The 23233-nt window shown below is 43.6% G+C and overlaps 1 protein-coding gene across 3 annotated transcripts in view; it reads left to right on the top strand.

The window, feature by feature from the left end:
- Window positions 1-23233, top strand: part of FOXP1 (forkhead box P1) — a 336874-nt gene that overhangs the window by 120452 nt on the left and 193189 nt on the right. For all 3 annotated transcript variants that reach the window (XM_085300061.1, XM_085300062.1, XM_085300063.1), the window contains exon 3: window positions 6565-6630. The gene's annotated coding sequence lies outside the window, so the exon portion shown is untranslated. The remainder of the gene's footprint in view (window positions 1-6564; window positions 6631-23233) is intronic.

The raw sequence follows: 23233 nt of genomic DNA on the forward strand, positions 1-23233 counted from the left end.
TGTTATTATTCTTTGTACTAACAAATCCTGTTTTGTAACTATCCTGAAGATAAAGCTTCCATTGTTAGCTAAAAGCTTTCCAACACGGTGCAACACAGGACTGCGAAAGCAGCAGCAAAAGGGAAAGAAAAAAAAAAAGGCAAGAGAGAAAGAAAGAAAAAAAAAACTCTGCTCTTTATTGTTTCCCTAGCAAGGGTCCTCACTCGAATGTCTGCGCCGTAATAGGGAGGTTTTTCTTATGTGGAAATTGAATCGTCTCTTCATTGATATTAATAGCACACTAGAGATGTTAGCCATGATGCAGAGCACCAGCCCTGGAGAGTAGGAAACCTGATATTGCAGGGGGAAAAAATGACAGTCCTGCTGCTCCTCAGTGTGGGAGACGTCCCTCCASCACCGCACGGTTTGCATAATGGCATCCGAGCTTAGCTATTTACTATAGGTATTTTAATCTCCAGCTCTTTCTTCTAATATAGACGTAATTACTGGCGCTCAGCTCTTGCTCTTATTAACTGCGCAGCTCGCTTTCTGGTTCGGTCTGAACAAATTAGTTTCAAAAATGACTTTCCAGAACATGGGCGCGCGCGGTGGGCGCCGTGCCGGCGTGGGAGGCCGCCCCGGCCCGCGGAGGGGAGGCCGCTAGGAGCAAGCGGGGGGAAGGCGGCGCGGGGCACGGCCCCCACGGCGGCCGTGGCGGAGCGCGCGGGGCTGGGGGAGAGGTGGGAGACGTGCGGCGAGGCCAGGAGGAGTAGTTTGGGTTAGCAATTAACTATTTCCTTCGTTTGAGTAACTCCTCTCAAACAGAAGAGTGTGCTGTTCCACCACATGTTGGAAAGCGTGAGAATCTGAATAAAATCTCATCAACCTTATTAAAATATGTAGGGACTTTGGTCTTCTTGGGTACAAATCAGCCTACAGACTCAGAGGCATTTATTAACAATAAGGCTGCTGCAGGTTTTTAATAACAAAATTACAAATACAATATCTAATTGTAAGTGTATTACTTTTATGCTCCAGTTTAAAAAAAAAACTTTTTATGAGGAAAAGTACCTCAGTCAAAGCACCTTGTGTGATTAGTGCTATTGTATTCTTAAATTTTGATTGATAGAGATAATAGTTTTCACTTAAAAATACAGACAGGTACTTTAACTTTCCATGACAATAGCTATTTGCATTTCTTTTATCTTTTTGTTTAACATTTGTGGGGGTTGGGACGGATTTGATTATTAACTCTTATTGCACGCTGAGGTAAATGCTAAAACAAAGCTTTTGTTAAAGCTTCAAAGGTAAAACAGCAAATATTGTTTTTAGGCTTCAGTGTTTAAAGGCTGTTAAGGGATACCTCGCAAATATTTTCACATGACCATGGCCAAGAGTAGCACTTTGCTGGAAGGTAAGGGAGGTTAGGGAGCCGCGGGAGGCGGCAGCGCTCCCCCCGCGCCGTGCCGCGCCGCGCCGTGCCGTGCCGTGGGAGCGGCCGCCTCCTCTGCACCGCGTGCGGGATACGGAAGTTTGGAGAGAGAAAAGAGACGAGACGGACGGAAAGAAAAAGCTGCGGGTCTGGTGTCGGGGCTCGATGCGGAGTCGGGGGGGCGAACCCGTTGCAGCAGCGGCTCGCAGCGGGGAAGGTGCGTTGGCAAAACGCAGGAGAAGCATCAGCGTTTCCTAAGGATGTAGCTCTGCAAAACAGGACCCAAATGAATGTCGTATGAGTCTTGAAAAGTAACGGTTTGCTTTGCGGTGGTGTTTCTTGGCTTTGCAGAGAGGCCGGTTAGTAATACTGCGAGCCTTGCACCTCCAGCGGTTGCTGCAGCGTGGCCGGGGGGGGGAATATTCCCTCCGACTACTTTAACTCCGCGAGGTCGCGTCTCGGGGTGGGAGTCGCGACAGGGGCGTACGGCGGCCAAGGCTGGCACGAGGGCGCGGAGGGTCGTGTTGAGGAGCTGGGGAGAGGAGGCGCGTGCGGGGCGCTCGGAGGGCTCGAGGCTGCCCGGCGGCCGCGGCCCCGCGCCAGGCGAGCCCGCGGGGCGCCGTGCCGCGAGCGGGGGCCCAGGTCCGGCGCGGGGAGCGAGCCGATCTTCGCTCCTCTCTTAGCCGTGCCCGTGTTTCCGTCTGAAAGGGGGGAGGGAGGGCTGGCGATCGGCGCGGTGGCTGGCGTCGAGCCGTTCCTTCCCAGGGCTGCGGGGACTGGAGAGGTGGCGATACTCGGAACGGAGAAAACGCGTGCCTGGAGCTCCGTCCTCGCGCTCTCATTTATTTTGATTTTTATCTCCATTTGGAAGAAATCAAAGGCACCGGCCAGGGATCCTGAGCAGCCTGCTAAATGACTGAAAATGCAAATACAGGAGGGTTTGCTCCCTCCCTCCGCCGAGCAGCAGCAAGGCGGCGAGCGTTCGTATCCCCGTATTTTGGCCTGTACCAAATCCGCTCCCCCCTCTTCAAAGCGAGGTGGAATAAGTTTAATGTATTTATCGAGTTGCTGGATGCCCCTTAAGTAAGAGCACAGCGGAACCAAAGAGATCGCTTCAGTCCACCGTCAAAGCGAGCGGACGCGGGGCTTGCAGTGCGAGGAGCGACCTGCCGCGGGGCTGGGGCCAGGCGTTGCTCTGCACGAGCGCCGGACACCCTGTGTTTTCAGGATTAGCAAAACATAAGGGATAAAATAAAGGGGATTTTTTYCCCCCTCCTACCAATTTGCAGCCGATAGAATCATTGAATGCATCTATCCCCTTAAATGACAACAAAATAATAATAATGACAGTAGAAGGGCATATTTCAGCCTGTGTAGTTGAATGTGACTTAGGGAGTTTTGAAGGGAAAGAAATAGCTGTATTCAATGGTTGTGGTTCACTTTATTTGGAAAAAAATATTGCACGCAAGTGCTTATTTTGATTATCAAGTTCGGATATTTTAAAGCTTTCAGGGAGCCTGGTAGTAAATATTTCAGACAGGCACATTAAATGTATTTCAGCTGAGAAATTAGGTCTTATGCAAGAAAAATGAATGGAAGTCATATTTAAGAAGCAATCTTTTGTTGCACTTTTTAAAAAATAAAAATTATGCTTTCTAGGGAACGAAGGGGAGATTCCCTCCGTAGTTTAGGTTTCCAATAATGATTTGTAGGCTTCTCAAGGCTGGGACACTGGCAAAAAATTATGTGAATAATTCTAAGCAGGGGAGCAGTTCAACTGATGTTCTACTTTCCTGTGTAAAATTACTCACAGCCAGTTTGTGTGGGATCAAGGTCTTTGTTCATCTATTTTTGGCTATACGCAAGGCTATTCTCGCTGAGGTATTAGTAAAAATGTTACTCTTCTAAGTAAAACTTTCTTCTGCAGTGCTGTCTATTTCTGTGTATTCTTCATGTTATTGGTTAAATTTAGCTTTGCAGTGATCGCTCAGAATTAGCTTTCCTGAAATTACCTCTCTGATGCAAATAGCCAAGCTGAAGGAGGAGGCTACAAAATCGAATATGGGTTGTGGGATCAAAGTGTTCAGTGGTCCGACCTGAGAGCAGGGAAAAGTGCAAGGCCTGTTAACTGGTTGTCTTGTACCCTGGTACCAAAGTGAACTGGTAGGACCTGATCGAAAGCAATAGGAGTGCTTTATGGGAAAATTAACCCAAAAGATCATGGCCCTGGATCAGGTCATGAACTTTTTTTARGGTTATTAACAGTTGTCATTTCAAAAAAGCCTGGTAAAGTCAGTGATAACTAAAGTGTCTTTGCATCCATGGCTTTCAAAATGCATTACAAAAGGAACTCGTGTTCCCATCTCGTTGCTGGGTAAACTGAGGCTCTTGTTGAGCAAACCCAATGTTTTCTGGAATGTCTGGTAAAATCTGAACAGATCAAGTAGTTTTGTGCGGCCTTTTTCCTATGCGTAAATCCAGTTGAGCTGGTGGGACTGTATCCCAGCCTACGTTTGGAGAGCTTCCCTTTGACTCCTGAGTCTGGACAGCCGCCGCTGCTTGCAAAGTGAATTTTTGTATGTGATTTGGTTTTCTTTTTTAATTATCTACTTGAGGGAAAATATGAGTCTGGTGAAGCGTCTTGCTTTGGTAGGATGGGATTTTTTCTTTGTTTGCTCCATGCACGTGCTTACAGTGTTGATGGTACTTTGTGTTTATCTTAAAGACAACGTGATGGAAGGAATGTGTGTTGCCTACATCAGCTCACTAGCCCATATAAACATTTTCAGGGGGAAGGTCTATATTTGTGTTTCTACATTTTTAGATAACTCAACTTCTAGACTCTTAATGAGAAATTTTCACAGGTGTGAACAGCTGTCTCTGCTACTCACTTTAATTTTAAGGGTAGATTACCCAAATTTTTGGAAGTCAGGTAGCATGTATCTCAGCTTAGATAACCAGACATGAAAGCAGCCCAGACATCAGTCTTCACCGATTTGTGAGACGTGCTGAAGTCCTCCTGAGCCCACGTCTTGTGTTGCGCTCGGTAGACCATACTTGTTTCCCTTGAGTTAACGTTGAGCCAGCGTTACTGGGTTTCCCTGTCACGTATTTATTTCATATGTGAAAGGCATGTTTAGAGAAATGTTACCTGTGTTTTAAGGCACTCTCAAAAGGTTTATTTTATGCACATTTTGTGCAAACGTGTCATTTTCAGTAGTTTCCTTAGGAAGTGCATTTTAAGATGGTTCACTTGCTATCATGAAGGCTCCGGATAGAAGTGAAGTCTGCTTRCAAAATACTGCCAAAATAAAGATCTGCCTGCCAAATATACAGAAAATTTATAAAATAGATAAATATTAAAAGAGGTTTGAAGTGTCAAACCCAAGATAACCCCCTCAGCAAAGCAGGAGAAAAGCCGTTATTGTTGCTAATCTAAGAGCACATCGTATGTCAGAGGTCACATATTTTACATAAAAGATGTATTGTTTTACATATGCTCAGGAAGGTGAGACCTGACCTGCGATGATGGAGCACTGGTACGTCCTTTCCAATGCAGAGTCAGAAGGGTCTTACTTGTGAACCCCGGTGAAGCTGCTAGGGCTTCCAAGACTGCAAACACGTACAYGTTTTGGCCCTCAATCTTCCAGGACTTCATTACAAGAACTGTGAAAAACTGCTCACTCGAAATATATATAAAGTAATAATAAAGATCGTATAATAATAATAATGCCAGTTAGCAGCAGATGAGAACAATATTCATTTCATCTCATCATAACCTTATTCCTGGCTAGGAACAGTCAGTTTTCAATAGTGAAGAGGTAATGCCTCATTCTCATTGTGAAAACCTTTTTCCTTCCAAAACAAGTGGCAAATGTGTACATTTTCTTTTGAAAGAATTTAATGAAGATTCTGATTTTTTCCCAGAAGCTGATATTTTACTACTTTGTTTTTTTTAAAAAAAAAAGCTACACCCATTTATGTAAATAGCATAAGTTATTTGACGAGTTTCACAAACACCCCCAAAACTTCACATCATGCTGTGAATTTTTTGAAACGGAGTTTCACGTAGCTTTTCCCTGCACATCAACATGTCACTGAGTTTCCGTTTCGTATGATGTCATCTGTGGYGGCAAACTACTGCATATTTCTTTCTGTCTTCCTTACGTACTGTTCTGCCCCCCCCCCAGCAGAAGATCAACATTTCAGTGAAACTGTGTTATAATTTTACTCTATTAAGCTATTTGGTCAATTGATGTGGAATTAATTCCGAATGCTGTTAGTGGTTTGAGTTAGTAACTTGATCTAAATTAATAAACAAATGTTTTTCTTTTCTCTTGTACCATATGTTGATCCCAATTACATGAACAGAAAGTGGCAGATTGTCATGTTTCTTAGAAGATTACATACTCTTTTGCATAAGAGAGAGTACACAAGATGCAGTAATATACAGGGTAAAAAAAAACCCACACGTGCTGTTTTCTCCCTCCTACTTTTTATAAAGATACTCTTCAATTATTTTCCCCCCTGAGAGCTGCTGTTCTTGCCACCTTGGCAGACTTGCTGTGCTCTGGTTGCGCTTAGCAAGAAGACACCCCAAGACAGTAAACAACTTTTTGAATTAGGCACAAAAGATGCAGCTAGTTGTAAAACCTCATCTAGGACTGTGTCTCTATGGAAAAGGATGAAAAAAGAAAAGATCCAGAAGCTAAAATAGCAGTGGTTACAAATGGTCTCAAAATGCCTTAAATCAGGAGAACCCATTCAGACAAYAGTCAGATCTCTGAAACAAAGGGCTCAACTCATATATTATTCAAACCGAAAATAGATTGATAGACATCAAGATGAAGAAAGTTTATGCTAGAGAACAAAGATGTCTCATCTCCATGTTTTTTTTTTCTTTTTTTTCTCCCAAAGAGCAAGTTGTTCTTGCTGAACTGAAGAGCCTCACACTGGCTGGTACTGATAAGCAGCAGTCCTGTGACTTGATTGTTTTTATTAACTCTCTCAGAAAGTCATTCACCATTAAACGCGATTAGGTTCATTTGTTGTTTTATTTATGTTTGCACTTGCAAATGCGGTGCCAACGAAAACGCCTCGGACATTGCTAGCCCTGACCCGGCAGTCACGTGTGTTGCTCTCTTTCTCTGCAGGGTAAGAAGAGTGACCTCTTTGGGTGGCTGTAACTGAAGATTGCTTCACGGGAGCAACTGAGGAAGGTAAATGCCAGCGCAGTTTTGCACGCCTCTGGGACGGAGCTGGTCCTGCAGGCATGGCTTAGACGCTGGGTTGCATTAGCGGTGGCAGGCCACATGGGCTGGTCGCCCGGGACTCGGATCCTCCTGGTTGGGGAGCAGTCCAACGGAGAGCCCGATCTGGCCGCTGCTGTGATTGCTTATTTATCGCTGCAGCCATTCCRCTGCTTGCTTTCTAGTCTTTCCTGAGGATAGCAAAAAGGAGAAGAAACAGCACTCTGTAAAAAGACCATTTTTGTTTAACACAACGCAAAAGACCCTTCCTTCCCAGTTAACTCCTTGCCTTTCTGCTGGCCCGAAGTAACAAGCAAGAAAGGGGTATTAACATCACAAAAGTGGTGATTCATAAAATTAACTTGCAGGAGGCAGGAGTAAGGCGGATCGGTGTTTGGTGCTGAAGGGTGTCATCTGACTGAGGTTCATCTGGCTGCTTTATAATCACCTTCTTTCAGAAATTAATAGTCGGTTAAGCACCATAGCAACAAGCAACACTGATGTAACCGTTAAGCAGTGGCTGCTGTTCGCTGTGATGTCAGTGCTCGTTAGTGCCGTTCTCTTGACCTTGTTCGAATATAAAATGGTTATTTCATTTTAAACTTAGAATTTTACAGAATGAGTAAATGCATCYGAGTGAACGAGAGCTATTTTTGTTTTTAATTTTATTAAAATGTACTTCAAGGAGAAAAAATGCCCGTGTTCTCTTCTGTTTTAAATTAAAATAGATCTAAGGAYGATGTGTTTTTTCAGTTCTTTGTTGCCAAAAATATCTATTTAGGGAGCATGAAATTCATAAAGTTCAAGTGAATATTGCAGTCCTTGGCCATGCCCATGGTTTATGTCAGCAGGATGATATATGCCCCATCTCAAGATTTGAATATTACTGGGGTTTTTATGGTGGAGCCATGAGGTATTAGATGCAGTTTAGATACTGAAGTAGGGGCAGGTCCTGCTCTAGAAGGCTTGCCGCTTAAGAAGATGGTGGTTCCTTGCTTTGCAGTGGTGTTTCTCCTTTTGTTTTTTTTGTGGAATAAGGAAAAAAATTAAGTCCCAGGTGCATCCGACTACCTCAAAATTTATGAGATTCTTGTGGAGCTGTGGCTCAGTTTGGGACACAATGCTTTGTTACGCACACGAACTAGGAATCTTGTTTGCGGTAAGTGCAGAACACTACCTTTAAACTATTTCAAGTTTGTGACCAGAGTCTGCAAGAACAGATGTATTTTGTATTACTATGGTCAGGGCACAGCAGGTGCTGGGCAAATCCTCCAGCGTGCATCGTTCGACAGCAGCCAGGCTGGGCGACTCATAGATTACTTCCCCGAGAAGAACCATTAGATCACTTGATCCAACTACCTGAAAGTCACAGGTCATTGAGTCTCATCCAGGACCCCTAGGCAGAGCTGGTAAATAGGGTTCAGGTAACCTCCGTCTTCTGGTCAACAACCTGGTCTCAGTGGGAAGACACTGAGGATCAGAGAAAACACCACTGTCCTCTGTGAAATTTCCCATGGATCAGGTACTGTGTAGGCATGCTGCACACAAGTTCAAGCRTATGTTTCCAAACCACACAACAAAATTCACAACTTAATGGAAAATAAAGTTGTTCCATACGTGCTTTAATGTTAGGACTGGGAGAAAGTATGGATCCCTCCTGCTTCCATTGCGATGAGGGGTGCCGTTCTTTTGGGGAAGCTAATTGCTGTAGGTTCAGTCCCTGATCTTGCGAAATATTTGATAAAATAAAAACATAAAGAATGATACGTGGTCTAAGAAACTGGATGTCAAATTTTGACTTGTCGAGAATTGAAACGGTCAAGGTAATAAATCATGAGAATAGGAGATAGTAATGGAAATAGTGATAGAGTCCTAATTAGAGCAGTGCCACTGAAACAGGAAAGGTTAAGGGCTTGGTTGATTGAGTTTGAGCTCAATTGCTTGATAGCTTAATTTCAGGTGAAATCCCATCTTCTGAGTTATCAGGTGAGCTGCTCCGTGTGGTTACAGAGCAAGTCTCCGGGCTCCTCAAGGAGCAGCCGTGCGGCCTTCCGCGTCCCCGGACGGCGAGGGAGCCTGGCCTCGGGCATGCAAAGCGAGATCACAGCACAGYGCTGATGAAATAGGTTTTTATGCTTCRTGTTTTGCTTGTTGCTTTTTTCCACGAGCTGCAAAGAACTCTAACAGCGACACAGATAACAGATACGGCAAGGGGCTCTGATGGTTAAACCTTCAGAATTAAGCTGTTTACGTTCTCCTTTATTTAGTGCTGTTAGGCGTAATGCTTAATTATATGCCAGTTTTGCTCAAAGTAAGAATTTGAATTGAAATGTTTGATTTGGGCAGAAGGGAGGGGAAATGTATTTTTACAGAAATTATGGACAATAGTGTTAGTTTTCCAGGAGCAGTCATTTGTTTAAGTGCATTTTCAATAATCAAACACATTCAGTGAGCATTGTAAAGCAGGGATAGCTTGCATGCTGAAAAATTGAAAAGTACAGAACATGCTACTAAAGTTGTACATTATTGATAAYAAAAGACAGGCAGACTTCTAAGATAGCAAAGATAGCATCCTTCAGAAAACCCTAACAGGGAGAAAAATCAGCACAGAAGAGTTTAGCAAATTTATACTTAGTTTAAAATTTCAAATCTTAATGCTTGTCAGAATTAAATGCTGATTAAATATTGATAATAAAACAGTAGCTGCCTGCTGCAACTCAGGACAAGTAAGATGGTCAACAGATCAATCTGTAGGTCTGAGCTTGGTCTGAGCTTTAACTTTTTTTATTCCATTTTCTCCTTCTCTTCTCCTTTCCTGCAAGTCAGGAGAAAAGGTCAGAAGAATTTTTTTTCAAAGTGTAATATAAAAAATGTGTTGCACARTTTGTTTATGTAGAAAACAAAGTGGTTTGGGGACAAAAGAAAATCATTTTTCTCCAATAGTCAGACTATTTTGTTTTCTCAGGAAGAGTCATAACTCTAAAACTGTGTCAARTATGTCACTGTGCTGCTTCTTGGTTGGCCTCTGCACGCATATCTGGCACCTTCTCATTGCAGATTTCAGGGATTGCAGGTTTCCCTACTCTTGACTTGGGAGGTTATTAGAGTGATTTTTTCCCTACTGATTTTGGCACCTTGAMTTTTCTTGCTTTTGACTGATTTGTCTTAAAGCATATTACAGAGCTAACATAGCCTGCAATCCCAGAAGAGGCTGTATATGGATGCTTCTGCAAGAGGCTGGCAGAGCATGCTAGTAACATTTTGCATCAGTGCTTGCGTTGCACAGAGCAGGATTCASGGCACCTCTGTTGTGTTTTGATGTGCGCTGCTTACTTTGTGGTGTTTATTAGTCATGTAGCTCGAGTGACTGGAGTATCTGTCAGTCCACATGTAAAACTGCATTTATTTACTTTCTAATTGTCAGGGGAAGTTCTAATATCCTACTTGCTAAGACCTTTCAAATAAGATGATGTGGGGTGCAAAGTCTTTCTCTAATCTTTTATGATAGAAATTACAATATTACCTTCATGTTTTGGAGTAAACCRGAAAAGAAAGATAAGTGTGGTCCTTTGGCAACGCAAATTATTCAAAGTTTGTACCTGCTTTAATGAGAAGTTTCAGTCTGGAGATGGGTGAAGCCATGACTTTTCTGAAGCAATTGGGTCAAGAAGATTTGGAAAATAGATTAAGACATTTTGGAATAATTTAAAAAGTGTTTGAGCAAATCTCATTAACATGGACCACTGGCATGCCGTATTGAAGACTTCAAAGATCTGTCAGAGGAGTTCTCTCTGCRCTATTGTCTGCCAGCATTAGCAATCTCAAGAGAACACGTTCCTTTGTTTGCTTTTGGCCCTTTTAGCTTTTCTTCTTCTTCTTAATGTTCCTTAATGCGTTATAAATCTTCAAGTGGGTTGGTAGAAAAATATGTTTCTCAGCTGTAAGACAGTCAGTAACAGGTTTTGATCCTCTTATCTGATGCTTGTGGACCAAATCTTTCTGGTCTTCATGAAGCTGCTAAAGTGAACAAGATTTGGTCAGTATTTTGCCTAATCCTACTGTGTTTCTTCCATTTGTCTTAGGTAGATGCTTGATATGATCTTCAGTAAAATGCAAGTGCTGATTTGTATTACCTCAGGYGTTCAAAGTACGGTCATCCCATTTGAAAGGCAGCCAGAGCTGTTTGGGGAAGGGTACTGTGAAGGCTGYGTTCATGTGGTTGGAGCCTCTTCTGTTTCTGCCACCAGTGGTCCATGAGCAGCCTCTCCTCTCTCCCTGACCGTTGCTGTGCCGTGGGTGATGTTCAGTGGGTTCATCACTGGTGTTAATCTTTTCCTATTTGTGAGCTATTCCAGGCTAATAAACTAGCCTTTTGTGCCTTCGTGCTCTCTAAGGTGCAAGGTGATGTGGAAAGTCTCTCGGTGGCATGCATGTATTCCCCAGAGATACGTACAGTGCATGGGCCTGCGTGAGGCTGCCGGAGGCAAATGGAAAACTGAGCAAAARAGGCTCCTCTGGGGAAATGGAATTCAGATGCAGGATGTTGGTGGGGCAGTTTCTCTCTCACCTTAATAGTGAGTTCCCCAGACTTTGTCATAATTTTCCCTGTCTCTTTGGCAGGACCAGGCTGAGGCAGGCCAGCCCGGGTGTGCAAGGTTGGGTCTCCTGTATGTTCAAAAAAATTACTTAGAACCAACAAATTGAAACAGGCTAAAAGTGGTTCTCTGCCAGGTGCAGCAGAAGGGTATGACTGTGTTGGCTTGATCCTGCCCAACTTGGCCAAACCACAGATGCACCAAGGAAAGAGGGTAGGAAGTGCTCATGACGCACTGTGCTATGCTGGTTGTGCAATTCCAGCGTGCTTCTTCAAGGCTGTGGATATCTGTGTCAGGACATGCTGTGTTTTACCGTGGCTCAGGTGGGGAGGGAATTGCAAAAGGCATGGGTAGGAATGGCATTGCTCCTCATTAGTCCAGAACCCAAGCCTGGCTTACAGATACCCTGAGCTCGAACTCTGTCTCTAACACAAAAAAACCCAAAACCAAAACCCCCAGAAAAGTGCTGGGAAGATCCAGCTGCAAGGTTTCCGTTTGAAGCAAGCAAACAATTTCACTGTGTACTGAGAATTGCCCTGAAACTTGCCCTCGTGTGCMGTGCAGTGGATGCAACTGTGATGGCCATTTGCTCATGTAAGTAGACTGATGGGCRTTAATGTGTGGCGTGGTTGTCTATTAATATCTTATATCCCTGCCTGCTTCGTGGCAAAGACAAGAACCACTCGCAAATTTGCAAGCTTGAAACCTGCCTTTGGAAACTCATACCGCAAAGGTGGTGCTCATTTCTGCATTTTAAACTCCAGCAAAGCGAGAAAATGACACCAGAAATAGATTCTTATTGCATATGTCATATTTTATTTGGTCATCTCTTTGGTCATTGCCTGTTGCCTTCTAGCACACCAGAAGTATATCTTCCGGCATGGTTAAGTTATGGTCCTACAGCAGTAGCAACAATATTTTACAGTGGCAGTGTTACAAGAGCAGTGATGTCAGTGGGCATTGCAGGAGGCCACCTTCTCTATTTGGTAGCTTGCGCGAAAGCCAAGGCATTAAAAAAAAWTTTTTTTGGCCCTGATTCCCTACCCATATTTCTCCTTGCAACATATGAAAGTGTTTTTCACTTCTGCTAATGGCAGGAACTTCAGACGCCACCTCCAAGATGTTTAATTGCTAAGCGTTTCTCCCGGTGCAATCTGTGAATTTTAATTTGGGACTCTCCCACCTCTGCTGCCCATATACTTTCCAGTGTGTTTTGCGTAATAGTGCTTAATTGCAAAAGGGTCATTTCTGACTCTGAGCTCACTGTTTATTTTTTTAGTAGAGTAGCACAAACATTTGGACATTTGTAACTACGACTCTGACGTCATTTCCATTGCAAACCATTAATATCAGTAGTTTATAACATGGCTTTTCAGAATACATTTTTGTTGAAATATGACCATCCCCTTTAATTTTGTTTTAAAAAAGTGAAATTATCTCCACCTCTTTTTTTTTTAACAGAAATAAATTGGCACACTTYGAGTAATATCTACTTTCTTCTCCTGTTGTAGCCTTTGCAGTACTTTTAATAGCAGAGTCGCTGTGCTTATCCATATTATATTTGTCATACAAGTGTTTCATTTAATCCTCTGATACGTTAAGGGTTAGTGGATGCCACTGATGGACGGAAACGCCTGTGGAAGGGCACAGCATTTCCTGCCAACGGGGCACTTCCACCAATGCAGCGCTGGTATAGAGAGAATGACACTAGTAATTGTTTGTGAAGATCTTAGAAAGTGCTACTTTTAAAACCTAACAAGAGCATAAATCAATAATATGGGCAATGAGACAATTTCCTTTTTTGGGAGGAGGGGGATTTTTAACCCCTTTTTAACTCAAAAAGTTATTTCCAGCTAAAATGCCTTGCGGTTACTTTTACTCTTTGTGTTTGCTTTATGGCTGCCATTATTCTTCATTTAAATTTTATTCCGATAATTGGACAAGATAATTTTCGTTGGGAAAATTTTGTTTTTAGAGGCTTTACTGAACACAATTTGGACATTGTTAAAATGTTATTTTTGGAAAACATCAGAAAAAATGGTTTTTTGAAGCTTTGCAGATTCTTTTGCATCTTTATTCCTCTTTGAGATCTGATGTCCTGTGAGAAATACTTTGCTTTTTTGTTTGTTTTCTTTTGCTTTAAGGAGGGATAGATGATTGCTTTTGGTGCTACTTGCTAAGAACATTCAAAGCTCTCAGGCTAAAATAAGCCCACAGGAGGTCTTGTGAAAGTTGTAAGAAATTGTAAGCATGTCTGCTGAGTCAATTATATGAGACAAATTGCCAGGGTAAGACTGCAAGGTTCCAAACTTGTTATTTGCTCCCCATTATCTTTAAAACAATTCTGATCTACCTTTGATTTCACAGCAGATAAATACATGTTTTGGAGGAAAAAAACACTAATTAGGCAAAATATTTTTAGAAATTGGAAGAATTATCTGGATTTATATTCATGTAGTTAAAAGGCGAATCTGGCCTATCTTTCTTCTTTTGAAAGTTAGATAACTGAAAAAATTTAGTTTACAGCTGCTGAATTTGGCTATTTAAAATTTATCTTTAATGACATGGCATACATGAGGTGATATTTTTAAGATCATTTGAATTTTAATTCTTAAGTTATTGTGTAAAAAAAAGAAATTCTTGAATCTCTTGAGAGCATTCACAATTTTTTGCAGAGTTTATTAACCCTACCAACAGTTTCTGAGAATTACTGAAAGGGTAGTGCAAATCCCACATGTGTGGAGCGTAAATCCCATGTGTGCCAGCTAATTCTCTAGAAGTTTGTGTAGTTAGTATGTCATATGTTCGTGATATGCAGGCCAGCTGGAGTATTACCGCTCTGTAAGGTGTCGTGGATAACTCAGCTTGAAGTACACTGAGAGCAGCCGTAGTTTTTCTAAGCACTTGGTACGGTCGCACAGTCCAGGAAAGTCCTTTTTCCCTTTTCCCCCAGCGCCGGCTGGTGTGTTGGAAAGCTCGGAGAGGAGCTGTGGTGCCTGTGGCCGTGCTTGTGTCCCGGTGCCTCTCAACGCCGCGATGGGCGCGTGTGGCTTGCACTGACTGTGGTGGCCTGCGCACTGCGCTGTCCCCAGCGCTCTTCCTGCTGCCGTACAGACTTGGAGTTGCCTTTGGCTTAGGAGCAGGGCAAGTCCCACAGCACGGGTGCTGTGGGATCACCTCTGTCACAGCCTGTCTAATCTCATGCAATTCTTAGATCAAAGTGCTAGATGTGTGTGTGTAGGTCTGTCCGTCCTGGACCTCTGATGGACTGCCACGGAGRAGCAAACTTTCTGGGAAATGTGTTGCTTGGGAATATGTTCAACTGCCATTCTTTCTTTTTTGTTTTGTTTTGTTGAGGCATTGACTTTTTGTAGAACATTAGGAAGAGTTGTTTGTCCCATGAATTTAMTCTGCCCTCACAGTTCCTTTCTTCCATTTACTGCTGTCCTCCTYCTCAGTGAGGGCTTGGAGCAATGTAACCCTGATATTCAGAAAGGCTGTTTTTGAGGTTTTTTTTTCTCCTTATGTATTGCATTTGTAGATTCTCCAGAAGCTGCCTGGCCCACAGGTTTGGACCAGTTTGATCTCGGGTTAGAGTCTGTACTGGGACAACCTGCAGCGATGGCATTGGCTGTGTGGGAGTTGGGGGCTACCACCACACTTGTCACCTGAGCGAGGCACCCTTGGAGCGCCTGCTCCTGCGACATCTGCCCTGGCAGTGGAGCTGTCGTTTCCGTCCTGGCTCCCAAGAGTGCTTCCTGCTGGCTTCTAGTCTCATCCATGTGTTTTGGGATGTGCAGCCGTTCAGGCAACCTCTCCGAGCGACCATCTCTTTAGTCCCAGTGTCTCCATGGATTCTGCTGTTTGCGCTCTCCACTCTTGTGGCCTGTATTTATCTACGAGCTCTCCTGTTTTAGGTTTTTCTGTGCGTCTTTTCTGTCCTTGCAGGACTGTCCTGCAGATCCTTGCTGCTGTCTGGAAGAGGGGTTCAAACCCACCTCCTCTTCTTCTCCCTTATCTCTGCCTCCTTCGCGTGACCCAGTGAGCACTGAGGCTCTAGACAGCTTCTCTTTCATAAATTCATGCATCCCCTGTTCCTCTCTACCATCTCCTGGCATCTCCTCTCCTGTCTCAGCCTTTCCTCTTGGTGTGAACACTACCGTTATCCTCTGTATTATGGGATACTGGCTAATCCACAAGGGGAAGATCCAGGAGTGCTTCCACCCTACGTAGTCAGAGCAGTCAACAGCCTACAGCGAGTCCTCCATGTGCTTGCAGGGGAGCATCYCCAGGGCCAGTGTTTCATTAGCCTAATGCAGAGCTAATTAATGGGCTGAGAAGTCCTTCCTCCCTAAGGAGGGGGAAAATGGTCCAAACAAACTTTGTAGATGTTTGAGCAGATTTTTAAATATTATTATACTTGCAAATGAGTGGATAGAGACTTTCCTGGATTTTCTCCTTTGGCATTGACATCCGTCTGGTCACTGCCCGTGAAGAGCGATCTGTGGCATCATCTGGATAAGACCTTAGTGTATCTCTGGGGGAGAACTAGAGTTTATCATAGTTTTATATTGGGTTTCCCTCAGCATGTAACTGGATGCATTAATAGTGACATGATCGCTGTGTGACCTGGACTTTAATGGGTTTGAACTTGGAACTGTTTAGACATTAAGAAAAAGCCCTCGCTCCCCGCGTGTATTCAGCAACTGCATTTTTTTATATAGAAGCCCGAGCTGTGACGGCTCAGTGGCGATGTGTTTTCAGCTTCCACGTGAAAAGGACCACATGATTTTGTATTCCTGTCTGCAATGAGAGACAGATTCGCCCCTCTCCTCCTCGGAGAGACATCACAGGTTAGTTATTTGTCTGTTGTKTGTTTGAGCAGCTCAGAAGAGTGCAGATTTGTTATTTTTACCTTTTTTTTTAATGTTGCAAGGCCCATTTTCTCTACAGTTTTGGAAAGTATCTTCCACACTTCTCCTGCCTGGCCATGGCCCTAAGAAGGCTTCTTTACCAAGTTTCCCCTTGAAAGRAGTTCCATTTACAAAGCTATCAGCTACCTAAAAACAGGTGGGCCGAAGGGAAAGGCTAGTACCAGTTTTGCTTTAGTGTTCYGTGCAGAGCTCTCCCGTAATGATACAGAAGTTAGTCACCTGCCGTCGGAGTCATTTCCATGGAACRATGTTAGAGAGACCCGGAGTAAAAATGTCCCTGTGGAGGGCTATTGGCAGATTTACTGACCACCGGTTCGGACTAGATTGCCGTCTAGTCTCATATCTAGTCTATTGACTAGATAGACTTTTTGGTCTGAAGAATTACTATGCGCTGCGTTTACTTATTAAATTGTTAGATTAGTACTGAGCAAGTTGCGGTGGTGTAACGTGTCCGTGTTGTGTCGGGAAAGTAGTAACCCTGCCTTACCCCATCTCTCCTGCCGAAATCCAGGGCAGATCTGTGCTCGGGGGTATCCAGCTTCTGCTCTTTCACAGAGTAATAAAGGCATTATGTTTCATATATAGTGCTTTTACTGGGGATGTAAATTGTTGGTCTGCAGACCACTGCTTTGGTTCAGATTCATCTTTAAAACATTAATGAGCATTTTAGTTTTTTGGGAAAAAAATTTACAAGTAATGATGACATTGTATAAAAATGTAACGGCTAATGCATATGTTGGTTTGCCTTGTCTCATAGGAACATCATTTTTGCACATCAGTATTAACAATGCAAACACCCTGAAATGCTAATAGCACTAGTAAGCTTTTAATTCCATGGAATTTATTGCTTGCTGTATTTCCATGAATTTATAACACTTTGATTCTTAAGAGCCCCATTTAATCAGTTTTGCCTGGCACGGAACATAATAAACAACTTGCTGGTGCTAAAGTGCCACATGGGGGAGGCTGCTAACAAGAAAGTTAAATGCTTCTGCCACTAGCAGTTTCTTCGCTGTATTTTTCATGAGCTGTTACTACCAGTAATGTACTTTGCTAGCTTTAGAGCAGTGGTTAAACACAGTGACAAACCAAACAGCACTCCAGCGCTGTAAACACCCGAAGCAATACCGTTGCTCTTCAGAGCTACAGTTTAAGCCAGCTTTGAGGCTCAGTATCATTTTATAGGGATCAGTAWTTTTTTTTTTCAAAAGGACTCATTTTGCTTGATTTCTCAGTATAGGACTTTCAGGAATAAGTGGGGAATGGTATTCATCAAGAAAAACAGGGTGTGGAGGGAGGGAGAGAGAGAGAGAGAGAYTGAAGCCTCTTAGAAAACGGTTCTTGTTTGTTTATGCTGCTTGACCATAAAAGTACAAAAGACTGTCTCAATAGAAAAATACCAGATTATCGAGTGCTTTAAAGCAGAAAATGTCATTTGAATCTCAAAACTGCACCAACTTTATATAATTACCCTTTTAATTATCCCCAGTGGCCCATGAAATTTGTAAAATAGAGCATTGAGAGTTTGATTTACTTACATGTTGCACTTTAGTGTTATGCTCTTAATGAATATTGTTTAGTACTAATGTCAAGCTGAGATTTCTGCGTGCTGTAGGGAGGTGCACACTACGAGGCTGGGTATTTAGGTGGGACCTGTGGGAACTCCGTCTTAAGAGTACGTRAAGTGATAGGCTGTGATTTTGGCTGCCTGAATGGAAGCTATATTGATTTTCTTCTTTGCATGCAGAAGTAGTTTACTCTATTTTCTTTGTTTAATCATGCCAGGGAAGTGATTGTTCTGAGGGCATTTATTTGGTTCTGGAGAGCTCCCACACGTGGTCCGTCGGGGCACCAGACGCGGGAGGCGGCCCTTTGCCGACGGCCTTTCGCTCCCCGGGGCGAGCTGCGTTAGCCCGCTGCGGGGCACGGGGACGGCTGCGTGCCGCCGGGGCCTGGCGAGCCCTGCGCCGGCCGCGCTTCCTGCCCCACGGCATTCCTCGCGGCCCCGTGGGGGGCAGCGGAGGCGGGTRGGGTGGGTAAGAACAACCTGCCAGGGCTGGTCTGGTGGGTTGCACCAGRGGGACGAGTACCCGCTGATGGCCAACGGGAGCAGGGGCTCCAGCAGAAGGGGAAACAGCTTAAGGTTTTATTTTTCTTCCAGAGTTTTTCTTTGGGTTTTTCTGTATGGACTGCCATAACATTTTGGCATTCCTCTTATCTAGGCACGTGTTGCTTTTGTTATCCTGCTGAACTCTCGGTACCTTAGTGTGGCTCCACGTTCCGTAGACCTAGTGTTGAGTTAAAACGTCTTAAATTTGTTTTTCCAGTTTGTGGCTATTTCTGTACATTTATATGCGCTGTATATAAACACTGCAGTTGAAGGAGAGAAACAACAGAGGMTCTAATCATTTCCCAACTTTCACATAATAAAGAGAAAATTCGGGTTCAAATCCTGGCTGAAATTAATGGCAAAATTCTATCAATTCCCAGAAGCCCAAGATTTTATAATATGATTCTTTTTAAGTTAAAAAAAAAGACTTAAATATTTGAGGTGGATCTGAAATTCAGAAAGGCAACATTACTTTAGTTGTTTACAGACACATTTCAGGAAACTGATTTCTGGAATTCTGAAATTTGAATTTATTTATGTTTGAAAATATCTTGTTTAAAAAAGCTCAAGGGAACAACCCATGAGGAGGCTAATTAAGCATTTTTGTTCTGTGTCTAGCATAACGGGGCTCCTTTTTTTGTTTGTCCTGAGGCCCTGCAATGGTAAACAAAATTACTAGTAATAATTGGGAGGCTTGATTTAAGTTGCGCTGACTGCAGAGTGTAGGCAGTGTCAGCTTTCAGTAAGTGCATCAAGGCTGACCTTGAACTTGAGTCTGCTGATAAGGGCAGTGCAATAGCCGAGTCATATCTGAGAGTACATTGTCATGTGCAGCGTTGCCGATGGTCTTTGCCAGTTTGCTTCTCCCCATTTCTCATGCTCTTTCTGCATCCAGAGTCTGGGCAAGCCAGTGTCCAAGCTGATGCACACGATAATTTCAGTTAGCAGGACTGCTGCAGGTATTCCAGGTGCTCCTGCTTGGCAGAGCCAGGAAAGACATTCCAGATTTGGTAGGGGAACGTAAGAAGATAAATTTGTTCTAGCAGAAGTGGTTGTTTTGGCTCTGTTTTATTTTGTGTGTTTTATTTTCTATCTCCTCTGCCACCATACATGGATAGTCACTCCCTTCTGCTTACACAGCTTTTTGCATGTATGTGGTATCATATCATACTCCAGGCTTGATACACCAAGTGTTGGTAGAAGTCAGTGAGTTTGGTTTTTGCTATTGAAAGGGCTGGAAGTGTGCCYGAGCACCAAATTGCATGGCATGATATTACAAAACATTCATTTTCCAAATCGAATTTTTCCCTTGTGAATTTTTCTCGCTGCCTCAAAGACAAGATTCATCTTGAACAGCCCTTCCTGAGGTTGTGCTCATAACTGTGCTGGAAAATGTCCTGTTGCTTGGAATAACAGCCACTTGGACTCCTATTCCGTAACAAGTGTCCTCCTGGGTGAAGTTTTCCAGGRGCAGTTAATGTGCTTCCAATGCTCGTCATGTCTTACTTCATAGTAGTGCACAACCTTTGGAAGCTGTGGGGACCATGTGGTCACTGGCTGTGATGCTGCTTCACCACCAGCACAAACCATTRCATGTTGCCATTACGAATCTGCTTGTTGGAGATCCCTTCGCATGTCGTTCTGTGTCTAAACATYAACGCTTGGGCAAGAGTTTGCATTCCTTATGGAACCATCAAACTTGTGATGGTTCTAAATTTTTTTTTTTTTTAAAAAAAAAACAATCAAAGAAAAGTAGAGAGAGGCCTAACTCTAMCTCCATGTTGTCCTTGTGCAGCAGTCTGACATCATGGATGTGGACCTCTCACCTCAGAAGTCACTGAGAATAAGGTGAAATTTCTGAAACAGAGTTTTCCTCCTGTCTGAAGTTGGAAGGACAAAGTGGAAGGTTAATAAGGAGAGGACTCAATGGACCTAGTGGTTAGACTAACATTGAGCCACCCTTCTGAGAAGGGATGAGGGAGCCAAGCCAAAAACAATCCAGTCAGATGGGTGTAGGCATGCTTGTATTCAAAGTTGGTAGGAAATGGTTTTCCTAAAAAAAAGAGGATTGATGTTCTTTTTTTTACTGTAAGAGCCAGTCTTCTGATCTCCTGTAAGATGATGAACTTGCTTTGGCCTTGAATTTCTGGTCTCCATTTCAATGTTTTTTATGAATTGTAGGGTTTTTTTTTTTTTTTTTTTTTTTTTTAAAGAATTTTTTTTTCTTAAAGGGAAAAATACAGAGTTTGACCCAAAGCTCCCTGAGATGAATAAGCCTTTGTACATTTGTTGGCAAATTTAACACTTTTGCACTACAGCACACCATTTGCTTTTAAGAAAAGAAAGGAAGAAAGAAAAAAGCTGTGTTTCTTTTTAAAGTTCTTTGGATCCCTTTCCTTATGCTTTTGTGTATTCTTGGCCAGCCGTGCTTTGTTTTATGTGTTTGTGGCATTTTTCTTACACTTTGTGAAATCATTAGCATTAATGGAGATTTGCGAGTGTAACAAGAGGAGAATATACCCCAGAGYGTACTACTTAATTTCCCTTTGAAGTGGAACGAAGGTGTCCAGTTGGCCATATGCTGTGATTTGCCATCGTCACGAGTAGTTTTTGACTCCTTATAGAGTAGGTTAATCTCTCCTAGTGAGCCTACGATTAATCACACTTGATTGTATATGGCGTAGATAGATAGATACCACCTTTAAAAGTGCCAGTAAGTTTCTGAGGTATCTTTTCCAAGCCAGAAGCAATAGATGCACAATATAAATGCACAAGAACCATTTGCCCCTGCAAAAATTGTGCACTCACATGATTAGTGAGGCGTGCTATTAAATTATTCGAGCTCTGTGCATAAATGTATACTGAGAGAAGTCCCATAACTGGGGATTTTGAAAGCACTTTTCCTCTTCATGGGCCAACTACTCTGATGCAGATGAGGCTAAGGTTATTTCAGTGGAGCTCTGCCCAGTCGTGGCAGCTGAAGACCTCGTCCTGCCCGCATGCATGTCGCACGGTCCCACACCCAGAGAAATGCTCCTCATGTTTTATGGGTGGACTTTGCGGCTTGACTGGAAATAGGACCGCAGTAAACAGCAACTGTGTCTCGGAAATATCCCCAGCACCACAAACCGTCACCATTTCAGCTTCTTTCCAAGGCCCCGTCTTGGGGGCTGATGCTGCAGCTATATTAAAAGCACTGTAATACAAGCTGCGGTATTGCCCCTGGGCAATAMTGTGGTACAGCTAACAAATACTTGCAAAACCTTGGTTGTATGTATGCGTGCTTACGTTTAAGATGCAAACTTACATTTGAGTCTGCCTGGCTCCCTGCAGCATAAAGCTGCAGAGATATTTCTAAGATCTTGGAAGAGATGGTTTGTGGTCAGATGTTTTCTTTTACTGTGTTTTTCTCACTCTGGTGTTTATTAACATCTTCCCTGATGTCCGGTTACAAGGGATGGACACATAAAAGTTTACATGAAAATACATTTCTCTTTAAGTGTCCTGTCCCTGCGATTGCATCTGTGGCTTTAAACCGAAACCAATTCCGTCCTGTTCCACTTTTTAGCGCTCATCCTGGCAAGGAGAGAGGAGCGGTATTTTGCTTGCATCTAAAATCTGCCTTGTCCTGTTMGTTTTTAACTTCCGTTGGCTCATTGATCTGAAATTGTAGGTGTGCCTGGTGAGCAGAGCCCCGTTATGAGCCCGCAGCAATGACAAGGACCTTGGCTGTCCTTTGGGGAGCGACCACGCTTGGAGGAGACACAGCACAGGCACAAAGGAAAGTGTCCCAGCTGGGCATCGGTGGCTTAAAACACTCGAACAGGAGGTTAGAATCAGGACCAATGATATTCTTTTCTTTTTCTTTCTTTCTTTTTTTTTTTTCCTGCTTCGCTTTGACTTAGCCGAGACCTGTAGCAAGGTGCCTGGGCCACGGTGCGGTGCGTTCGGGGACATGCTGGACACAAAGGGTTTGCCTCTCTGCTTAAACAGCTGCTGGCACCTGAGGCAGCCAGCACTGCTCTGGGCCATTTCTCTGCCCCTCCTCGAAGAGCAGRAAGAGGGGAAATGGGAATACGACAGACACCTGGTTAGCCTGGGTCAAGCCCGCGGCAGTGCTGCGCCTGCGTCCTGGTGTCGGGGTACGTGCACGTGGAAGAGTTGCGCTTTTACCTCCTTGCTGCCACCCTGGTTTTCTTCTGGGTTCGGCGAGCCTGGAGTTGTCCCTGCGAGCCAGCGGCGTGGCAGGGGCTTGAGGGCGGCCAGGAGTTTGTCCACATGCTATAGTGTCCAACTTATTTACATGGAGTGCTAATGAGGTGGTTTAATAATTGTTTAGAAGCAGGCTTGAGAGCGAAGTTCTGTGCTAACAGATGTCTGTGCTAGGTAGACATCCACTGACTCCTCTAGTTCTTTTCACTTTACTTCCGTTCACTGTGGCAATCAGAGTCCTTAGAGCAGACCTTAATGCCCTTAACCCAGGCCTTCAAAACTGGTGAGCAGTTCTGGAGTGCCTAACCCTGCAAATGACAACCCGAGATTGCAGAACCCGGGTTCTGCAGACTTTTGAAGTCCTTCCTCTTTGTAGCGGATTCTGCTGGCTGGTTTTGGTGTGCTTTGGTTTGGTTTTCGTTGGTTCGGTTTGYGAAGGTTTGGCAGGGAATTTTGCAGTCTGCAGTTCTAAGGGGTTTTATCCWGCTTCTGCAAAGTGAAAGACCAATCTACCGAGCATCGCAGTAACGGCAGGTCCTGCCCAGAGCCGTTTGTCTGGTTTCTTTCACTGGTAGAGCTTTTCCCCCTGCAATACAAATAACGTGTTTGCAGCTTGGGCTATCTTGGCCTGAATACTGGATGTTTTCCAAATATGGTTTGATATCGTGTCCACTGGTTAGCCAAAAAACATTAAAAACCAGATTGACTGTAACGATGTGTAA

This window comes from Rhea americana, unplaced genomic scaffold (genome assembly GCF_003343005.1).
Source record: "Rhea americana isolate MKP2758 unplaced genomic scaffold, rheAme1 scaffold_16, whole genome shotgun sequence".
In the NCBI taxonomy this organism is placed as follows: Eukaryota; Metazoa; Chordata; class Aves; order Rheiformes; family Rheidae; genus Rhea; species Rhea americana.